Here is a 20,700-nt window from a genome sequence, read left to right as displayed (position 1 = left end):
AAGAAACGTAGGTATCAAGGACAAACAGATCATAAGTCGAAGTGCCGGCAAGGGGAGAAGTGTAACATGACGAGAAGCTATAAGAGCACATGCCATAAATTCCAGTGAGGAAGCGTTTCCTCAACTGAATTCCGCTGAGTTTCATCTGACGTGCTTTCAAGGCGGTATAAAGCTGTTATTTTTTTTTTTTTTCGTCTTCTTCTTCCACGCCATTGTGGACAACAAAATCGACCAGGAATGTTATGACCTTAAGCCTCAGAAAATTCGAAAAGTGATATGGGAGGCGTCGGATAGCGGTTCCGCGGTGCCCATGTGTATCGCGCTTACCACATGAAATATTTGAAAGGCGGAATGAAACAAACAAGTGCTACGTGAACAAACAAGTGCTGTAAACAATCTAAATAAATAACTAATGTAAACAAACAAGTATTACGTGAAATGATCCAATGCAGCAGGAAATCGAACAGCATCACTCTGTCAACATCATTTTTGTAGGAAAAACCCTGTGTCAACACCTATATATACACGTAGCTGTTGTTGTTGTTGTTGTTTTTCAATTCCGTGTTAGCGAAGGCGTACCGCTCCGGTCAACCTTAATAATAAAACTGGGGAAAAAAATGTGGTTTCGATTTCGAGCGCGATTACAACAACACTTGGTGCTATGAGGAAATCTTAACTGAACAAAAATTATTCTGTTAGTTCAACGCAAGGATTTTGTTCACTTACATTCCCCCAGTGCTCCGAGCGTGGCTGTTATATCGCTGGGAAATGAGATCGAATTATTTCCAGTGTTATTATTAAAGTTTACCGGAGCTGTACATGCGTGGACAGTTGGAAAGAGGACAGGAGGAAGGGGTGGGGGTTAGTATTCGTCCTGGGACAACTTCAGGGAGGGCTGTGCCATGACATTCATGTGGAGAGTCTGAATGAAAAACCTCAGACAGGGATTCGAACCCGCGTCGTCACTGCCCAGTCTCGGCGTGGAAGTCGATCATCTTAACCACTACGTCACGCGAGCTCGTTGTTGCTGTTATTGTTTTTGTAGCTAATGGTTAGGTAGCTTTCTCGTGTATACAAAATAATTGTTTAGTATATCCTGTTTGGTTTGTTTAGATCTTACGACCCGAAGGATAACGTTCGAGGTTCAGCTAATTAGTATTAGCTGCAACATCTTTTTCTTACTCGTGTAATATACTATTGGGCGGCAGGGATTTCCCTACACCCCCCTCAGGGGGGGTGTACACCCTCCCTGCATTTTTGCAACACCCTCCCCCCCCCCCCCCGCTGAAATTTCTCAGGTGACCCCAACCAACTTGGCCACCAGCACGTTCTAGCTGGTAGTGAGTCCGGTGCAGCGAATTACGTCATGTACTGTCAAACTTGGGCTGTAGGACCACAGCCATGCAGATGACCGTAGCATGCATTTCTCTAAAATCATTTGAAAGTGACTGTTTCATATGCATATATTGAGCGCGTGTACACTCTAAATATTTTCACACCTTTAAAGGTGTAAAATTGGTGTATTCTCATTTATTACACCTATTTTACACCCTAGAACCCTGGCTTGAAAATTTTCGAGGGTGTAACTATGGTGAATTACACCCTTTTATGAGACATTGTCAGGAGGGTGTGATGAGGGTGCAACAGAGGGTGTATTTGGAGGTGGGACAGGCTCCATTACACAGGCTAAATGTATTCCTGTTCCTGTGCAGTGTTGGAGTGCTTGTGGTACTCAGAACTTAAGCTTGTGATACAAGTTGTGATATAAAGACCAAATCCACAGTTACTCAACATTTGGTACACTGTCATCTAACCCCTCGAGGTTAGATGACTGGAAAATATAAAATTACTACTATGTGATAAAGCTGTATTAAGTGATACGTTTGAATACCTTCATGCCTACGTAATGTAGGATATGTAAGCTGCATGGCATAATGTCAACCTAATAAAAGCATAACTATTCAGTTCCTGTGATTGTGTCATATATGTATGATGCCCGCATATACCCACATCAATCACCTATAACATGTGTGTGCTGTGCAACATCACTCTTAAACCCGTACCTTTTATTGTAACTTTTAGAAACATGTAACTTCTGTATAGACGTAGATTTCGAGATTTCTTATAGGTTACACCATTGTAACGTATATTTAGAGGTTAAAAGCGACCAAGGTCATGTCTTTACAACACGAATAGAAGTTACATCTCGGAAAAAACAAAAACAGCTTGTTGTAACTTATAAATGTACCCTCTACTCCGACACTGTAACTTCTAAGCGAAATCTCCAACGATAATCTCTTTGTTAGTTTCTTATCGTTTGTTTTCCTTTTGTTTTTCAGCATAATGCCGCGTTTCAGCCTCCCATTCGAGACGACTGTTGCGAATCTACGCTGTTATTTTTTTATCTGTTTCAGCGTCACCTATACGTCAACTACATGTTATCAATGCTGTATGAACACGGATTATAAGTTCGCAGTCTGAAATACTGATAGTATGTTTCTTTCTAAAGGGTGGAAAACAATTGTCAATGCCGCAACCACCAAGATTTTCGATTTCGCTGCGTAGCCGAGCCTGGTCTAGGTCTATCCACACTGAGAGCGGTTTCCTTGAAACGCCTAACGCTCGTCGTCCGTCCGTTAACAAGTGTAATCTGTTTTAATCAGTGGTTTTCCTCGCGTTTATCATAGTATCGTCAGCAACAACGGAAAAGCTAGATGTCGCTAGCAAACAAGTATATTTTCGGTGTTCTCAGGGGAAAGTGTAGTGAGTGCGAAGATTGCAAAGAATATATAACCGAAAACGAACGTCACCACCGCAGCCCTAATTCACACACTTCATACACTGGGTAAGTGTACATTTTCTGCTACGTACGTGCGTTATTTTGATAGCAAGAGCTCTTAGCGCAGGTTTGTTGTGATTATGGCAAGCGTTTTGCGGTCCTGCATATGAACGCCACTTACGCTTGCTACTTTTCTGCTCTTACTTGGTCGCCAAGTCAATACACCGGCGTGCATTTTGCGAGCTGCGGATATATGCATCGAGATATATAATTCGCAGCTTCCTACTTGTCGTATTCTTACGATATTCTAAGACTCAATCGCGGAGTGAACGCCTTCCCGCATTTATGCTGCTTTGTACCTTGTGCTTTGTACGGATTTGAATGGTTCCGTAAATGTTACTCTCATTGCCCAAACTTTTGTTCCCAGGATCCCACATGCAGGTTCACATACCGTCACCAGCGCAATGCAGTACCTCACAAACTCGTCCCAGAGCGCCTCCAACGCTGATAACGCGGTAATGTAGTGTCTCCTGCGTTACTGTACACTCATATTCCTCAAGGTTGTGTGCGTTTTATGTAATACTGTATTGCCATTTGCGCTCGCCTCTGCAACACGAATGTGGAATAAATTTTTTTTCTGCTGCAGTTCTCCATTTCGTTGGGTGTGTTCAGCTTAGCAAACATAGGTCAGTTGTTTTGACTCGCTAGCTTCCTCGCACTTTTATGCATTGCTTCTCACTGAGAAGATAGTTCTTTTTTCCACATACATGGTAAAGCGACCATGGTTTCTCCTCACACCAGAATCGCACTTGTGCACAATGTGTCACCTCTCAACAGACTTCTGTTTTTGTAATATACATATGTTCAAGATCTCCTGTTCTGTAAATGTCTGTCCATATCCCACGCACAGGGTGTTTGTTTTTACTCGCATCACACCAGCGCTCATTTGACAGGTGGGTTATGTTAATTTTCGCAAATTAACCCATCCGTAGTTACAAACATTTCCGACATTTCCTGACGCATGTGTTTGTAACTACGGATCGACTAATTAGCAAAAATTCACATAACCCACCTGCCAAATGAGCGCTACTCTGTTGCGAATAAAAATGAACATCCTGTATAAAAAGCCGCACGTTGGCGTAACCTTTACGGGCAGGTGCTGGATTGAAGGCCGTAACCTCTAATTAGTGGGTTTCCTTGTAACTTTTATAAAAGGTGTCACTCAGAGGGTACCTGGTAGCTTCTGAAATAGAGGGTAAAATATTGCGATTTTTTACCCTTTACTAAAGGGTACGGAGTTAAGAGTGTATGTCTGCAATGTCCTATTTTTCACTTCACACAGGGTGCAGCTGAGTAGTATACCTGGGAAGTATTACAAGTTCAGTGTGAGAAAAGTATATTTTTGGCGTTTTAAAGAATATTTTGCATGGCTGTGATCGAAGAGTGATGCCAAGATAGCCACAATGACACTCCAAAGTATGCGCCTTTTGTAAAAACTAGAAACAGTATACTTTCGCAATGAAGCTGTAATTTCAACTTTCCTTTCTTTTTTTTCTTAATAAACATATTCCCCCCTGTGGTAATTTTCAGCTGCCTCTTCTATGGTTTGCAAGTAACCCCCCCCCCCCCCCCCCCCCCATTACACCCTTCCACACAATTACACCCTTGATGTCTTGAGGGTGTTCCGTTACACCTTAAAAGGTGCGCGCCATGCACATGTTCTTTTACACCCTTTAAGGTGTAAAATTATTTAGAGTGTACGAGCAGAAATGCGTGCGGGCACGCAAATTCAATGTGGATCATGAAGAACCATTTGCGCCCAACTCAATCAAGCGAGGCATTCTGCTTTTTTCGTCTAAGGTTTTCACCGTTGGTTGCTAGATATTCATTGAGCTTCGTGAGACAAGGTGCTAGTCTTTTTTCTTTGTCGGTCGTGTTATTATGCATCTTAATGTTGAAATGTCGTTCATAATGAATCTGTATTGTAATGTACTGTGTTCTAACATGTACAAATAAAACGGGAAAGCTGTGCAGATATGTCACCATTGTGCCACGATTGTTTCCGTGTCTGAGAAAAATTCTGTAAGCGGAACCTTCACGAAGCATACCCCCCCCCCTTAAAAGCTCGCCCCCCCCCCCCCGCAATGAATTTCTGGGGAAATCACTGTTGGGCGGCGCTGGCAACTCCACATGTTTTTCTCTATCATCTAGTCTAATCTGGCATTACGGAGGACGAACAACTCCATATTTTTCTTTTCCTTACTCTTTTCTTTTTTTTACATCTAATGTAATCTAGCATGAAACTTGGCAGCGGTACACATCTTCATCAAGTTGTGCGGTTTCCTTCCTCCTCCGACATTTCGGAATACGTGAACACGGTGAACACGGTGTGATTTTGTAACACGCAAAGCGTACATGCCAGCTTATGTAAAATTATAGGTTTCATAACGTGTGATTATACCGGCTTCGATTGATCGGCTCCATTACGCAAGAAGTAAAGAGGATATACAGATTCTATGACATTCTATGGAGGGAAGATTAATATGGGGACCACACGAGGGAAGTTCAGCAAAAGCTGGAAGCCTTCGCGGTTGCGATTCTAAACGAGTGTCTCCTATGTCTGGGTAAAATTGCACTGAGCCCTCGACTTCTAAAGAATAAAACAGCCTTCGACCGTAAATTACTAGTGTACCTGCATTAAGAAAACGAGTACGGCCCTGAAATACTTATCTATGTGGATGGGACTTCTCCATCTGATGATGTTCGGCCACAATGGTCATAATGATAAAAGGCATCATCTATTCAACGAGCTCCTCGCCAACACGGGCACCCCTTTTGACCACTTAGAACTGGTCATTAAAACGCCATGTTGACTTCTGGAGTTGGCGAGGACCAATTGAACCTCTGTATGCAATAAGGGGATAAGTCGAAAGATCCCAAACCGAGAAAATGGGCCTTATCTGATTGTCCGTCCCAGTGACACACATCCATTTCCCGTTTCTTACCCTCGTGTAGCAGGCCAATAAATTGCAATACGGTCCGAAATTTTCTTTGGCAGGTACATACTAGTATGTAGATGTCATTGCAGCAAAAATAGTAAACAAGGGATAAGTCGACTTATCCCCTTATTGCATACGGAGGTTCAGTTATATCATTCTTGCAGTTCCCACATCCCACAATAATGTTCAGGAAAAGCACTTATGAAAATTGTCACAAAACAACGCTAACCATATGCTGAAAGTAGCCGCAATACATTCTTAGAAAAATGGGTGGAGCAGTTACACCTTTTAGGAGGTAATAGATGTCGCATATGTTGTGCCTAAAAGGTTGCAAAGTTCTACGTGCTACCTCACTCTCTGCCACGAACAATAGGGTTACCGCTTCGGATTCGGTGAGCGAGGGGGGCGTACGCCTTTTTGTAGCAATTTGGATATATGATAATTGCTTTTACTACCCTTTTACATCCCTTATCAGACGCTATGTTGACCTACACTCTTAGAAATGAACTTCACCACATAGCACGCTCCCAGCCAACCATCATCCCGATTGACAACGTTCTCGCCCCTGATTTGTTCAAAAACGGGAGGAGGAGCCTATTTTGTGCCCATTATGCACGGCACAAAATAGGCTCCTCCTCCCGTTTTCAACAAATCAGGGGCGAGAACGTTGTCTTTCGGGATGATGGTTGGCTAGGAGCGTGCTATGTGGTGAAGTTCATTTCTAAGAGTGTAGGTGGTAACTATAGAAGTTGCCACCTTTTGCCACCCTTTTTTTCTTAGAGTATATACTCCGGTGCACCCAGGGACGCATCAAGTTTCTTTCTTTTTCGCCACGTTAGACATTTTATAATAAAACTTTTAATTTTGATTGTAATCATATTGATTAAAAATATCTCCATTGATTAAATGTGCTACTCCTTCTGCTTAACTGAAAACTTGCGTGATTACCACTAATAAAAAATTGTGATACCCCTTCAATGCTATTGCATCATACCTGTAATAAGTATACTCTTTATTACGTGTATTGTGTTTCTTCTGCTTCATGCTTTTGGCTGGGTTTTTCCCCTTCACGCAGAGTCATAACATAATTCCTGACACTAATGACTTTAATAAATACATTTTCACTTGTACTTTTGTGTATGGCTATCCTTTGCATGTAAACTGCCTACTGCACACCTGTTGTAGGGAGAAAAAAATTGCGATTGAAGTCGACACAGATTGGAAAATGATGAAAGAAGTCGGCCCAGGCTGAAAAATGTGAGCGAGTAAGCGCTCACGCAACCCTCCGGCCACGCTCCGCCCACCGCAGCAGCCCTCCACCCGAGCGCCGCCTGTCGCGCACGGGAAAAAGTCGTGAAAAAAGTCTGCGCAGGTTCAAAAATGACGAAAGAAGTTGGCCCAGGCTGAAAAATGTGAGAGGGTAAACGCGCACGCAGCCCTCCCCTCGCCGATAAGCGCGGACAACCCTCCGCACACGCGCCGCGCGGGGAGAAATACGCGACGGTGTCCCATGCGCTGTGGGGTGCGAACCAGACACCCATAGAACGTACTCTCATCCGGTTTCCCTCCCAACATAATTATACTACTGATCCATGATCCATCCGATACGCCAATATAGACTGCTGGTCCCACAGTGTGACCTATAGCTAACGAGGCGTGCCTGTGACACGTTGCGCTCCGGTTTAGGTTGTACGACGGCCGGAAGTCTGCCCTGTTCAGGTTGGTGCTTGACATAGAAGCAAGAGCCTCGAACTGTATGTCTCGGCATGCTGCCGCGGGAGCTTGTATCACACTAGCTATTTGAGAGGGAGTATTTGCCAGAAGAAAAAAAACACCCTAAAAGGTGTTTTCAACAGAACACTCCCCTTTTAAGGGTGCTTTTGTTTTTAAACGCCCATTATAAGAGTGTTTTATGAGGAATACACCTAACTGAAGGGTGTTTCAGAAAGCACCCTTCATTCGGGTGTAAAGGCAACACTAAAAAGGTGTGCGCCATGGGACAAGCCATTCACATCAAAAAATTGTAAAACCTTTTACGGTGCAGGTTTTGTCATGGAACTTTACTAGCTTGCCTGCGCCCTATCCCTTCTCTCACTAAGACTTTATTCCACAGGTCAGCCAAAGGGTGCCAGGAATTAAAAGAAATTTGTCAGTTCACGCATCTTCAAGCAAACAATGCAGATGGAGCACTGATATGGGATCGCTAAAAGGCTAACATCTGTGTGTACAAGTGAATCGGTGTACATGAAAGGGAGAGAAACCGGCGACATGCGCTTTCTATATGCCACATGATAGTATACCGAATAGAATGGAAAGACCTCGGGATTTGCGATTCCGTCGACAGCAGCTGAGTTAAGCGTTATATAACAAGTCACTACACAACAGTGCTATAGAGACCGGTAAACAGATATATATGAACCGGCTCAGCTAGTGCGCTTTAGATCAACATCAACGTCAACACCATCCTACTTTCCAAGTCGAGCGCAGCGCCATTTCGGGCCCAAGCGGCCACGGATCCAACAGTAGAAATTGGCTGGTCGACATTTATGGCACGAGACGCTAGGTCGAAAACGCACTACCTTGAACGACTAAATTTGGACGACTTGGACGACTACCAGCAACTTCAATAGCAAAGAAAAACTTCGACCATATTCGATATCTAGAAGACACAAAGGCCGAAGCGAACAATAATTGACAAAAATCACTACTGAAGGGATCCACAGGGCAGAAATCGAAAAATGAAAACGAAACGTAAAAAAAAAAAAAAAGAAACGGAGTCTTAAATACTACAATAAGCACAGGGAAAAACCAGAATTATATCCCGAATACACAAGATATAAAGCGCACTCTTCTTCCAGGCACGAACCGGTTGTCTAATACTCGGAGGAACGAACTATTTGGCCAGATAGACCCCACATGCGGCAAAGCATTAGACCTATTTGGCCAGATACACCCCATGGGGCAAAGCATTAGAACTACTTGGCAAGATAGACCCCACCTGCGGCGAAGCATTAGAGACTCTGAACCACATCCTGACGTGACGCATCGCCAACAGATGAGTAGAACAAAACAGCGGGAGACGAAAAAAAACATCATCGATAGGTTATATTGGAAACCAGAAACCGAAAACGAAACAACAACGACAGAATCCACTGAATGGCTGAGGCGGACGCAGCGCCATCTAGTCAAGTGGGAAAAGCTCAAGAACAAGAAAATAACTGGATATAACTGGCAGAGATGTGCTGTAACTACATTTTAGTAGTTTAACGATAACTACTAACTAATCCGTCAAATTGTAGTTTAACTACCAGTGTAACTACATCACAGTAGCACTAGTTAAAACTACTTTGCAACTACTGGGATGTAGTTGTTTAACTACATTTGTAACTACTCTGACATTTTGTGCGCGCCGCTATACCTATGATCGCTTACGCATAGAAATAGCGCGTGGATGCATGGGGAGCGAGAAGACAATGAGCTCCCACACTGGGAATAATCATAGCACAGCACCTGCCACTCCATACAATACTGATGTAGTGATATGTCATGCAATGATAGAGCCATGGCCTCCAATCTCACGACGGAGGGGGCGTAAACTCTTTGAGTGTGCTGTGTGTGTTGAATGTTATGTACCCTGATTAACACAAAAGACGTACTTTCTGCTCATGTGCATTTGAAACAGAAAATGATACCAGTGCGATCTGTGCTAAGGCCGTGAAGCACACGGAAGGCTAAAGGGGAAAATGCGAAGTAGATGTAGCTCCCTGTAACCTAACTACTGTAGTCAACTACAAAAAGATAAGTTTAACTAGTAGTTGTAACCAGTGATGGCCAGTAGTTAACTACATGTAGTTAAACTACTAGTTAAGCTACCTGATTGTAGTTAAAAACTCAACTACTTGCAGAAATGTAGTGACAACTACTACTACTACCTAACTACTACTACTACTATTTCGAGTAGTTAACTACAGTAGTTAGGTTACTGCAGGCGCCAACTACTTCCGATTTTGCCGCAAGCTTTACGGCACGATTGCACTTCCGACTTTTACCTTGAGCTACTTGTTTGATGAGAACGGAGGTGCAGAGCAATTGTGTCGTGCATGTGTACTAAATCTTCACTTTTAATGCTTGTCTAGTGAAGCCTCATCTGCTGTGAAAGAATTCTGTAACTTAGTTTATCGCGTAGGCACAGAAAGAATCCCACCGCAAGCTTTGTATTTGACGATCGTAGCGACCTGCGTAATACCTTGGTTACCGTACTGATGTGCACATAACCGCATAGGATGGCTGCGTGATCGATTATCGTGGCTAAGCGAAAATATTTTACGGTCCACAGTGGCGCAATCGGCACCCATCACAATATTTGTGCGTGGCGCATTGATCTGTGACGAAGGAGCCTGAGTGTAGACCTCGTACATGGTCCGTCGTATGTTGTACGTACCTTCATAGCAGAAGCTTTCACTCCATAGAAAATATTTCCGCAGCAAGCTCTTTTGTCAGCGCATAATATATAAGAGACAGGCAGTGGATTTTACGACAGTATGTGAATTAAGCGACGTATGCACAAGAGTATATTTTAAATATCATTATCACTGCTTGTGATTCATATTTAGGCGTTCAAGAACACTACAAGGGATTGGTGTTGATGAACAACGTTAAGTAGTTATAGATGTAGTTAGAATATACATTGCAGTAGTTAACGAAGTAGTTTTAACTACCCTGAAACTACTAGTTAAACTACTCCAGCGCGAAGTAGTTAGTAGTTATAGTTCAACTACTGTGGAAGTAGTTAGTGGATATCACTGGTTGTAACAATAGATTGAGAAGTTGCCCGTCAAAAAGAACTCGTTACAAGTTCAGTTACCGTGTGCAAAATGTAACTAAGTTAATAACGAAGTTCTTCAGCCTGAAATGTAACTCGCAGTTACTGAGTTACTTAAAAAAAGAACGACATACTTCCAAGTTACTTCGGCCACAAAACAGCATTACACAGGTGCAGCGCGCGTGAGTAGTTGAGTTAGACCTTGAGTTGCCTGCGGAGGAGTGCAACACGCTTAGGTCGTTTTCGTTCATGTCCAACAATAGACCTCTCCTGTTTGTAAACAAATGACGTCATAGTGTTCGACAGCGCCAAAATTTGGTAGAATTGAACTACACCCGAAGGTAGAAGTGAACAAGGTCGCGCCCGAAAGCCACGGTCTTGAGGGGATTACGATATGGTCCCTTAAAGGGACGCGGCCGGCGGTCCTAGTTTTCTTTCAATGGAAGGTAGCGAACAAGTGCCCGTTTGTGGAACCCAGCCCTCTCCTTCCGATCTGTTTCGGTTTCAGTCTGTCTACCAATGTCATGATGATGTTTCTCTGGTAGAGTTCTATTCGAACGCTTTGCATCTTACTCCCTGTGGGCGCATAATGGTTCAGCTTCATTTCAATGGCAAGCGGTTCATACCTCAATAAAATACTGTCATTGATTGATTATCACGTTTTATGGCAAAAAAATGCCACGAAGGAACCAGAGAGAAAGCAAGAAAATATGTGGGCGTGAGTGAAAAGCGAGTTAAAAGTAACTTGGAACTTAACTTAACTTAACTTACTTTGCCAAAGTTACCTGAAAAAGGAACGAGTTCCTCTGAAAGTTACCACGCCGCAAAAGTACCGAGGTAAGTTACAAGTTACCAAAAAAATGAAATTAGTTACAGTAACGAGTTACCTCGAACTCTGGTTGTAACGACCTTTTTGCAAGCAGTTTCTAACTACAACCATTGTAGTTAACTACCATGAAGTAGTTTAACTAGTAAACTACTGCACATCCTTGATAACCGTGACAGCGAGCCTCCTATAGGAAGGCTGACCTTCCCTACCCCATACTAAGCAAGCATGCAAGAAAATTCCTGAGGATGCTACCCGAACTAAGTGCCAAATACTAGTGTTGCATTGTATTTTATTTTACTCTGCACCTATGACTCTGCTTGGGAATCTGCCCTACATCAAAAGGGTTTAGGTGCTTTCTACTCTACTCTACTCTAACAGTAGGTAGTTTCATCAGCGGGTTCTGCATGGCGCTTCAAGCGATATGGCGCAAAGGAGAGCTACAAAACCTGTAGGAAATCCACAAAAAAAGTGGTGCATCGTGCCAAGTGCGAAGAACTCGAGGCCTTGTATATTTTAAAGTGCCGCCGTCGTCTGCTAAACTACCGCACGTCGCATACTTTAGGGCGCTGGCGTTGCTAGGGTGCCTGCCTAGACGTTGCCAGTGCCGTGTATGCCAAAGGGAGTCTAAAAAAGAGGCTCGACCTGTCAATCAAATTCAGCGTTTTTCATTGGCTGCTGTTTTCTATGCGGGCCGCCATGACACCAAAATTTTCCAGAAAATGGCGGTGTAGCTTGGAACGGCGAAGCGAGAATTTCATGACAAATTTTTTCACAAATTAGGTCAATTTTTTTTCCGTAAGTGTATATTCAGTTGGAATTATCTTGCAAATCACCCTTAAATTACGCTCCAGTGTCGATGCTTACCTGAAAATACAATGTTTTGTCGTCCCTGTTAGGCCTAGTAACGACAGCAAACACAGGCAAATAGCAAGAAAAACGCTACGGATGGCCAAAAATTTGCATTGTGTGACATACTTTTATTCATATACACACCTTTGCTCGTTCTTGAATCAATCTTGTTGTGTTTCATAGTTAAAATATGTATAATACCGGCAGTCTGTTCCAAGTAGCGGTTCTGTTGGCCAATCAGTTCTGCTAGCAAGCACTTCTGCTTCTGCTACACGGTGTTCTGCTACTTCTGCTATTCTGCGTCTTCCCGACATGCCCCTCTCCATCCAGATGGCGCCGTTAAAAGTGGACGCAAAATCCATTATGTTGCTAGGTCGTCAGGGAATATCCTATTCAATCTAATCCAATCCAGTTTCCCGAAAATGTCGGCACCCAGTAAATACAAGTAATATATAGCTTGGATAGCTCGGGATTAATAGCAAACTGTATTTTGAATCGTGATTGGCCAGAGAGCTCAAAAAGTGGGTGGAGCTCCAGGTATAGGCAGGTCCCATTAATGGCCAGACTCCCTTTGGCATACACGGCACTGGACGTTGCTGCTCACTCCCGCCACCTAGCCCACAGAAACAGGTCTATATTCACTTGCTCCAGAATAGCTTGTCCCGACTTTATCGGGACTCACACCTCCATATTTTTTATTTTTCAATCAATCAATCACATTGCATATGCGGGGAGTGTTGGAATCTGAAAGCTCAGGGAAAAACAGAGGTCTTGCAGTGGATGGATGGGAAGAAACGCGGAGGGGGGATGTGTTTAACAGAAAGGAAAGAAAGGAGGATGCTGGTTAACTGTCAGCTGCTAAGCATAAATTCGATACATCGTCCCGCCACGCCCGCGAGGACAGTGACAAAACTGTGGCAGTAACATATCTACTGACGCCATTTCAAAAGGATGCGTTGCAAATCGCAAAAAAGGAAAACAGGACGTCCCATTCCCATTGTCTCACAGATAGGAAGACACACAAGACCAGGACAGGGTCAGCGCTCACTATAAGCAGAGTCTATATACGCCTATCAGATACTCCAGGGTGTGAATAATGCAACGAAACCGAGCACAACACAAAGGTTTGCCCATCATATAATAAGATAAGAGGGAGACATCGTCCAGAAGCAGAACTGTCTCTCAGAGATGCTATTTCCCGAGCTAGGGAGCTGGGAGTCATGGACGACGAGCAATTAAAATCTCAGTCCGCTTCCTAGAAGATAGCGGACTTAAAATGAGTCGTATTTAGTGGCAAGTCAAGAAGTAAAGAGATGGGTCTTGACTAGTCTAGAACCGCCCCGATCTTCAACTTTCACATAGCGATCGTTATCGTTATATTTAAAGTTCGCGCGCTCCAAAGCCGCTTTGGTAGGCTCGCGCAAGAGCTTGTGGCGAATCGCGGGCCGAAGTGATTATGGGATAAGGACAAGCTGAAGATCGGGCCTCAGGGCGTCGTCCCAAGACTGCTCATGCTGCTCATTATCATTTGTCTTCGTCATCTTCGTCTCCGCGCAAGCCGGGACGTATACTTTTTAACTTCATTTCTACTTGGACTACTACTACTGCTACTTGAACTAGCTGTGACTTGGATTTGGATATACTCTCATCTCCTCTCACGACCCTCCCCCTATACAGTCGTGACGCTGCCTGGAAGACAGTAGCGTATTCTATCGGGACTTCGGCGAAACAATTTGGCTGTCATTCGTCGTCTGCCATACGTATCCACGTGGTGTCGGGTTGCACATTTTCGCGGTTAGAGGCAACATTTCGTGAACCTATGGAGCAAAAGGCTTTTTCATAAAGATGGTAGTAGCATGTTCGTTCAGCAGTTGCAAAGCAAAGTACAGCAAGGGGAAGAAGTTTGACTTTTTTCAGTTTCCGTGCAAACGACTGAACCCACAGCAGAAACCCAATGTTTACTCGTGGCTCGGGCGCAGCACACGGGTAATAACCTTGTTCCAGCCTGTGATGAGAGATAAGTACCCCCCAAGGTACAATGTTGCATCCCGGACTCTCCATGAACTTCAGGTTATGTCCAATTAACCCTTTAATTACGTGACTCATCGAATCAGTCAACAACACAACGCTTTATGACCAACGTAGACAGCACGCACAAGGTTTTAGTTGACGCCATGTTACAACCAGCTCTTTCTGAAAAGGCGTTCACACACTATCATCACCACCACCGGCAAATACTTTAACTACAACTAAACTGCTACTTTTCTATTCATCCACGTGTAGGACAACGACGCTTAATCATTTTGAAGGCACACAGCTGACGAGAGGACAGAATGAACGAGTCAAAACATTCCAACGGAGCAATGAACCCGGGCTATTGGATATGTTAAACTGGGGTATTTCAGTCGACGTGTCGACTAACAGTATCCGGTATCTGTGAGCAGAGAGCGATAACAGTCTGCAAGCTGTTTCCACACAGCGAGATTAAGTGACGTGACGTACTAAATGAAACGCTCCTGTACCTGCATTGTTTGCCGTTGTCCCCAGACGGAGCCTTCCGGAGGAAGAGAGAGTTCATGGTATTGTGGACGATAGGGTCATGCGCAAAGTGGATGGGATGATATTTCAGGCTGCTTTCAGCTGTTATTATTTTAGTAATCGCATCACTTTAATAAAGATTCATGACGGCCTTTCTAACAGTAAACAATGAATACGATACGTCATGCAGCGAAGCGACAGAGCATTGACCATGACAACGGAGAGTTTTGGTTACTTCACAATAACAGAGTGGGCGTACGCCGTCGCTATGCACACGCAAGGAAATGCGGGTGCACACCCCGCATGTGCGGGACGAGACTGCGTACAGCGCGTGCGCAGTGTGAACGCGCTCTTCTTTACGTATAGGTAAGACGATTTCGTACGCTACAACTCAAGCTTTCTCATAAGTGGTACGGCTAAGCATACACAGCGATCGCAACCCAAATGTTTTACAACCATTGCGGCGCACATAACCGATTTAGGCACAAAAAGACTGAAGATTCCACATCTTTCCGCCAGAGGAATGGCAGATAATTATTATTAGGACCCTGTTTTTTAGGGTAAAACCCGAAAAAAAACCGCAAACTGACTTGGCAAAGTGCAAATTCAGTCACGAATACCGGCGCTAGAGTACACTATGTTCCGCATCTCATGTTCATGTAAAACGTAACACTCCTCCTCTCTTCTTTTTTTTTTTACCCGAAAACCTGCTTAACAGCCGATATTGCCCGATTTTACCCTGTCTTATGGCCGCTGAAATAACACCCGACCTTTACCCCCGATTTTCAAACGACATGAAACCCGAAAACGCAGGGCTCATTCTTATCCGTATATGCGAATATTGGAATTTTTCGAATATCGAAGCGAATGATTCTACTTTCGATCCCATATTCGAATAGAATACGAATTCTAAATGCCGACCTTAGTAGCTCAGTTGGTAACTCAGTTGGTAGCTCAGTTGGTAGCTCAGTAAGGCTTGCTGAGCTCAAGATGGCGGGTTCGATCCCAGCCGAGGACGGTAGCAATGTGGGGGAGGTAAACATTGCTTCCAGCACCGCGTGTCGGAGATTTCCGGCGCACGTCAAAAGAACCCCGGGTGGGCCAAATTATCCCCAGTCCTACCTTGCGGTACAGGTCCTGACAAAAGTTTACGAAACACTGGAGTGGTGTGTGTAGTCATCTGAGCGACACGGTTGCTAAAACAGGAGCAGATAGACTTACAAACAGGTGACCGGGTACTCGACGCACCTTTCAGTAAGTGTGTCCACTCCCGTTCGCCGCTAGGGTGTCGTTGAGATCAAGAAATACGTCGCCCTGGTGTTCCGTAAACTTTTGTCAGGATCTGTACGTGCGGCATGTCGCCACACTATGGACTGACGCACACATTACGTGTAAACCTACTCCCAATTATTATTTTCTATTTTTGAATTTCGAGTCGACGTTTCTTCAATACTGAGTACAGTTCCGAAGCCGCAGACGTAAGGAAGAAAACTGCGCAAGAGAGGGCGTAAAACAGTGTAGGATGCTACATCATATTCTGACTCGTGTGAATATATCGTGTATGTAGGTAGACGCTGTACACATGTTAATATACGTACATGTGCTGCATGTGAATCCAGTAATATGCTGCTTTTACAGGTGTCGCACTATTGTCTAGTGTGTTAGCGCCGGTTTTAAAATAATTATTCGCACATGCCTAATAATTATATCGTGTCAACCCGGCATATTGTAACCCCGTCCTGTCGCGACTCCCCACATGAACGGTAGCACTGAAACGTTACAAAAAGCGTTTCTCGTAATAAAACTCTTGCATCAGTATGGCTGAATTGTATATTTCCATGCTTCATCCATGTATTCCGCTACTTGCTTCACTGCCCTGAAGGGACGCGAGTTTCTTACGCAACACAAAACTGTTGCGCATTCGTTGCGTAAGGCAGCAGCGCAACACTGTTAAGGCAGAGCTGTGGCAATCCGGCAACATACTCTGTCTTGAGGCGCTGGCTGGGACCAGAACAAAATTCTTAATTTGCTGAGGATTTACTCTGTGCCACCCGGCGAAACTGGGACCCATCCAAGGTTGGGTATCGCGATCTGAGAGATCGCGGCAGTTCGTTGTACGATGTCCCCTCATCCCCCCCCCCCAAAAAAAATCGAGTAGCTGCGCAACCTTTGGTACTCGTAGCTGAAATGCATCGACAACAGTGTTCTACGCACTGTGGGCAGACGTTAACACGATTCTTTCTCAGTGTTTAAAAGTTCTTAACATATAAATATGTTAAAGGTACTGTAAAGCAGCACCGATCAAATGTCATTTAGTGTGGCTATTCGATAGTCCAAGTCACCAGGACAAAAACTGCGCAAGTTTCATTCCAATCTACGGTGCATTTAATTAGAAAATTACAACTAAAGACTACGGGCAACACTGTACTAGGTATTCGAAATGAATCCGTACTCCTGCCACATACGGCGGCAACCACATTGCATGCGTAGAACACTGGGCCCGACATAACAATCCACCATAAAATCCGCCCCTGCAATCCACACAACTATCCACATCTGAGGATAAGCGAACTGAAATGCCGTTGAAAAAAATGTCTCAGACGTTCAAGAAGCCAGACAGCGTCGGGAGTTGTTTGTTCACAGAGGTTCACAGAGAGAGTTTGTTCGTTCGAAAGAGGCCGCGAACAGAAGGAGCGCGCAGGCGAAGCAGAGAAGTAGGGAGAGCCTCCATCGAACAGCGGCCGGCGCTGGGTTACTTCGCAAAAAACACTGCTAACAAGGGTTTCAGAATGCATAGGTAAACAGGGAAACGAATATTATGGTTACTAAAATAACGAAGTTCCGATGTAATAGTGTGTAATACCAATTTTCAGTGTTGCCCGCAGTACAGGGGGTTGATTGACACCAGGCGTCGCACCGCTCCACTACGCCGCATTTTTCATGGCAAATTAAAAATATTTATAGCGCGTTGTCGGTCGTATGGTTCCGCATATGGTATTTAGGAGCAACAAAGTCTCTAGTCACATCACCGGCATATCATGCTTGTCTACTGCTTTACAGTACCTTTAATATATCGAATTTATTTCTTAAAATGCGTTGCAACTTGAACCCTGTTCAGATGTGTGGGAATCTGTACAATCTTTTTCTGAACCAGTTCGTATTGCAAGTACACAAGACAAAAGCCATCACTAAGAGCCTTCCTCGGCGGAGCCATCCTGGCGTCTTGTGCTTTCAACTCCCGCCACCTGCATCACCACACCTCACGTGATACCCAACGTCGCATGACGCCGCCTTCGCAGCGCGCTTCTTTCGTGACTCTCTGCGCCGCGATTCCTGGGACACATGGCGCACGCACGCTATCCGATGCTTAACTCGGCATATACAGCTGTCCATGAAAAATACTATGCGTTCCGCTTTTCTGTAGGTGTTCTCTTGCGATTACGACCGCTACGACCCGTCAGAAACTATGGCGGTCTTTTCGTCCGAAAGAATAAACAAAATTCACGTCTTTCAACACCCAAAGTCAACATTCAAAGAATAAAGGGGGTGATTTTTCCTTCAGAAGTCCAAAATTTGCATTCTACCGGGATAATACGAAATGCCAGGGCCTCCGTTTAAAACGAATTTCAAGGTTCTACGAAAGCTGAGCTGCCATACAAAGCTCTCACTCGAGACGCGTTGTATGTTCTGTATGAAGCCACACATGCCGAATCTAAGATAAACAAAAAAGAAACTTGCCCGCAAGGCTTTGCACTTAGGCCATCAACTCGATAGAGTTCACTGCCATTCCGCGATCCAAAACCTTGCCCTCTTGAGAAGCGAAATCACATACAAGAAACTCAACGGACAAGGAAAACAGGTACTAAAGCGACGTGAGATGTGTGTGGTTGAACGTCTACTGTCGAACTAAAAACACATTACACGCTGAGTTGCTTGCTCTCCGTAGGAGAACTTGGATAGCCTCTACACTAAAGCGCTTTTCTTATGTACACAACTTTCTTTTGACGCCCACTGGCACGAGGCACATCAAGGGAGAGAACCTTCCTTATGTTTAGAATATCGAAACCGACAGGAAATGAGCGGGGCATGTATCGAGAGAAAAAGTCACGAAAGCCCGCTGTGTACAATTTATTCATCACGGTCCCACGTCAATTGTGTTACTTTCCTTGTTGTATAGGTGTATGTTGCTGTAAGACTAGAAGGCTGTATTTGCAAAGTGAGGAAGGAATGAATGGGTCTACGTAGAGCAAGCGGACATTATCTTGGGCAGCGGACTAACCGACAGGAAATGTGTACCGGACGGAAGTGTGGAAGGGATATGGGCTTTGCACGATATGTGCACTTCTCAGCAAGTCTGCAAGTATTGCGTTCTTGCTGCACGTGCCTCTGGTGATAGCAGAATGTTATAGTTCCGACAACGATTCAGACTAGTGCACAACTGAAGTTGGAGTCCAAAACTACTATTTAAGGAGGGGCCTTGAAACTTGAACGATGTTCCCATATTTTTATTTTTCCCCCTTTGATAGTTACTGCCTTATGTAATTTTTTAAGTCACACGCGTGCCTTACATTCCCCTTTAGAATGGCGTCATTGAATTGCATGAGAGAACGATCGACGTAGTTTTGTTTCCGCACGATTGTGCCATGCGTTCGGTACATCGCACTGTGGTAACAGACTCTTCCGCACAAGGATATTAGATAGAATATATATCAAGTCAGATATGACGTGACATGCCGGTCAAGCAAGCTTGAGAAAAAGCGTTGGTACTCACCACAAGGCTTTCGCTGCGTTTGACTTTTATCCTCTGGGTTTTATTGGTGGAGTCAGGTCGTGCAATGAACTCCTCTGGGATTTCGAAGTAGTTTCCTACAATTGGCGTTATCAGAACGTTAGAAATGTACGTATGTTCAACATAAGTGAACTGCTGACCCTTAGCAAATCGATAACTCCTGAAAGCAATGAAAACCGGTTCCTAGGTGAATGAAGTCATAAATGCCGCAAAAAATAGTTGGTTCACATACGCAATATTCAAGGACTAGAAATTTCTCCAGCCATCCTCTCACACACTCCTAACAGCCCCAAACCCCCCCCCCCCCAAAAGGAAAAAAAAACATGTCCTACAAAACCCCCCAAAATACCTGTCAAAAGGCACAAGAAAGCTTGAGAAGCCAGCAGATACGGGAGTCGCATGGGGCTTGTGCCGTGACGTCACGTTTCGTCACGTGACTTGGGAAACATATGACCGCACCGGAGTCACAGTAGGAGGGCACGCCGTGAGTTGTTGCGGTATTCTTACAATTACGAGAGAAAATTGTAAAAACACACGCTGCTTCCTCACTCGGCCCGCAGTATGACGCCTGTGACGCATCCCCATGTTTTCCCATGTCACGTGACTCAAAGGCTGCGCGTGATGTGTACGAGACTCATTACACAACACCCGCTTAGACGAAAATTCAGCTAAAACCCTTGCTTGTTCAGTCGTTCTCTTCAAGCGCCCCGTATATGGCTTTTCTCTTGGAAAATATTCGCTGAGGATGCCTGTCATTGTAGCAAACGGTTTGCGAAAATCTAATTCAATATTCCTTTCCAAGAGTCAACTACCATTCTCTACACCACTGTACTCGTGCGTGTATGAGAGAAGATAAAATACGCCAGCAACCTTCTCCGTCAACCGCCGTTACCGATGTCCTTGAAGACCAAGTAGTCTCGATTCCCCCGTTATATCACCAAACAAGTGTGGCTATCATTCTTATTACGGATTTCTACTATAGACCTTGTCGGCGTTACTCTCAAACCACCAGTCTCCGTGTACTAATAGACCTCTTCCTGTTTCTAAACAGGTGACGACATAGTGTTCGACAGTGCCACCAGTTTGGTAGAGTTG

At 44.4% G+C, this 20,700-nt stretch overlaps 1 protein-coding gene across 5 annotated transcripts in view; it reads right to left on the bottom strand.

Moving 5' to 3' along the window:
* LOC135388830 (gonadotropin-releasing hormone II receptor-like) overlaps positions 1 to 20,700 on the bottom strand; it is a 774,956-nt gene that overhangs the window by 747,521 nt on the left and 6,735 nt on the right. For all 5 annotated transcript variants that reach the window (XM_064618671.1, XM_064618668.1, XM_064618672.1 and 2 more), the window contains exon 2: positions 19,588 to 19,682. The gene's annotated coding sequence lies outside the window, so the exon portion shown is untranslated. The remainder of the gene's footprint in view (positions 1 to 19,587; positions 19,683 to 20,700) is intronic.

Source organism: Ornithodoros turicata, chromosome 3, assembly GCF_037126465.1.
Source record: "Ornithodoros turicata isolate Travis chromosome 3, ASM3712646v1, whole genome shotgun sequence".
Taxonomy (NCBI): Eukaryota; Metazoa; Arthropoda; class Arachnida; order Ixodida; family Argasidae; genus Ornithodoros; species Ornithodoros turicata.
This window is presented reverse-complemented; position numbering and strand designations above follow the sequence as displayed.